Source organism: Phalacrocorax aristotelis, chromosome 9, assembly GCF_949628215.1.
Source record: "Phalacrocorax aristotelis chromosome 9, bGulAri2.1, whole genome shotgun sequence".
Lineage (NCBI taxonomy): Eukaryota > Metazoa > Chordata > Aves > Suliformes > Phalacrocoracidae > Phalacrocorax > Phalacrocorax aristotelis.
Window position 1 is genome coordinate 31,830,831 of NC_134284.1, and position 3,087 is coordinate 31,833,917.

A 3,087-nucleotide genomic window follows, 5' to 3' on the forward strand; every position below is an offset into this window, starting at 1 on the left:
TAATTTTATGTAGAATTTTGTAGGTACTTCTTAATATCTGATGTGAAATAATATTGCAGTTATAATACTTAACGGTTCAACTTCTTTCTAACTTGAAACACTGAAAGCAAGTTCCTTCCTCTTTATCTAGTACCTTTCAATAAAAGGTACAAAAGCAGGCAGTTCCCAAAGTCTAACTGTGGTCAGTACAAGTGTGTCCACCAGTTCTCCACAAATGTCTTTCCTTATGGAATGGCTGGCTGTGAAGACAGCATCAGGGTTACTCAGCAAGGAATGCTGACTCTTCTGAGCCACCACAACACTGCGCCCCGTGAACCCCTTGGAACCATCTTCTCTAGAACTAGCAGTTTCACATTTATAGCCTTTGAAGGAAATACCAGATCACTTCTGAATTATTATTTTCTGTTGCATGTGAACCATAGGTTACTAATTTTTGAAACTCCTATGAATTTATGAGGGAAATTGGGTTTCTCAGTCACTTACTATGAAGTAAACACCCTACCTGACAGCAGGCAAGCAAAATGCTGAAATGGAAGCAAAGCAAAGAGGAGATCACATCATCAGGCAGACTTCACAGAAGACATTGCAGATGCACAAACTAGTCCGAAGGGCGCATGGGCTGAGTGGAAAAAGTTGACAAAAAGCATCCTACCAGTACGGTCTGTTCAGCCTACCAATAAAATGTCAACAAAATCCAAAGGGGAGTAGAGTCCCCTTCCCTCTGCTGACCTGCAAAGCCCTAAATGACCAAAAGCCCAGTTACATATGCTACTACTTCCTTTCTGCCAAACTCCTAAATGCCTTAGAACTATTTTTGTGCAGTCCAGCTTCTCCTTAAATACTTGTGCCTAGAGATTTGTGAAAGTTGGGTTTTGTTTTTTTTTTACTGGAGAGGGATCCAAGAAGTTTTAGTGAAGTGCTGCTGCTGAGATTCAGCTAATAAGAAGGGAGAAACATGGATTTGGTGTACTTTATGCTCTCCAAATGTGGGTTTCCATGTTAAGCTATTTTAAACAGCTTTTCTAATCTGTTGCATACCTCATAATCTGAAAAACATAAGATAGAGGCAAGTTTGAGAGCCTATCTACGTTATTTGGGGTGGTGTTTTAGGGTATGCTACTGCAGATATTCTGAGATCCTTTAGAAAGCCAGAAAGTACCATTCTGTTTGCTCAGTTATTCCGTAACTGAAGCTTGTTCTCCTGTGTTCTGGTGAATTCTGTCATCCATGTCTCTGACACTACAGCCTGGTAGTTGGGGCTGCTGGCCAAAGTGGGAGAAACCATAGTTCTAGGTCTTGCTGGATGTTTACTTACACAAATTAGATAGTCTGATTAATAACCTAAAAGAGAAAGCTACTTCAGAAGAGGCAGCCACTCAGTATTTGGGATACTTTTCTGAGATCTAAGAGCATGAACTGCTTATAAACATGCACTGACATTTTTCATTGGTATCTGTCAAATTCTTCCTAAAAATGATCCCTTGTTATTATGCCTATAAAATCAATAGCAGTCATGTTGCTGGACTGCTGAGACTAGCATGTGTCACAGTGACCAACGTAATTTTGTTTTGCACTTTGCATACCCACCGGACTACATCCACCTCTGGCCTGAAAGTGTAGACAGAGAGCCTCTTGTCAGTGTAGCAGGGGTGCTTGAGAGCAAAGTGCCATTTGCTCATTACCCCTTGTTATTTGCAGTTATTGCCCCTGTGGTGCACATTCAGTGAACGGACTGTGCACTAGTTCGTCATTCTTCAGTGCAGAGTCAGTAATTTGTATCACCATTGAAAGTGTGGAAAGCTAACTTAGCTGGCTCTGGACTTGGAATGGGTATTACACACATGACTATAACTTAACTAGAGACCAGTAACCTCCAGCAGTGGGAAAGCAATAGCAGCTGGGAGCGCTAATCTCTTAAAAGCCATGCAGCTGTCTGCAAGGTGGTAATATGGTTATCTGTGTACCTCTACTGCGATTCTGTGGAGGTTGCCTGTTTATTTGGTCCTTGTATTCTTTCAGCAATGCAGTCCATGTTTTGCTGAATGCCATCTTGTTTAGGTCTCCGATACGTGGTGTATATGAGAGAAACAAAGCTGAATGATTTTTCTCAGGGGAGTTTGCGCAAGGTCACAAAGTGAGATTTTTTTAAAAAATATCTTTTACTGATAAATATACACATGCACACACATAGGAAAACATAAGAACAACTGTGCTGGTTCAGCTGAAAGGTCCGTCTGACTCCTCATCCTGCCTCCAATAGCCACAGAAAGCAAATGGCTAAGGGCAGGTTTATGAACCAGATTGATATTTTCATAGCACATCTTCCCAGTGAGCAAAAATTAGCAGCTGAGAAACTTCCAGAGCAAGAGGAAGATGGTGCTTGATAGCTCCTGAAGAACTTTCTTTCCATGAATTTATCTGCTTACTTTTTGAATTTATACAAACTTAGAACATCCACCAGATCCTGCAGCAAGGAGTTGTGCAAAGAACTTCTATTTATTTTGCTCCTATGACCCAGGAGTTTCGCATGGCGTCCCTAAGTCTTGCAAACTTTGGGGAAGGGGTAGACGAATCATTGCATCGTAAGAAAACAATCTTAGCCTATAACATTAATACGCTTAAGCATTTCAAGGAAATAAGCTTTAAGTGCTACTTATTGTAACAGATTGGAATGTGTAGACTTACAGTATTAGATGGTAGTAATCTCCCCAGTGCAAGGCTGATTGCATGGGTAGCAAGAGTTGGCTAATCCTTTTCAGCCAATGGCATAAAACAAGGATTAGTTTTTCATTTACTGCAACTGAGTGGGTCATTAGGACCCAAAGACACTAATGAGCCTGAACAGGCAATTGGATTCTGGTTTCAAAGTTATGGGCTAGTTTAAAAGGAGACGATTGTGTCTTTTAATGACTTAAAACATGATGTTTCGGTGACCTTTTTCCTGAAAAAAATGAATGAAGGATATAACCAGGGAACACAAACCTGGAACAACGATTTTTTCTCTTGGCACTTGAGTTGTTGCCAGATTTGTTGCCTTAGAGGCTGAATGGCTCATTTAGAAATATCTCTGCTGCCTTGCTTTTATGT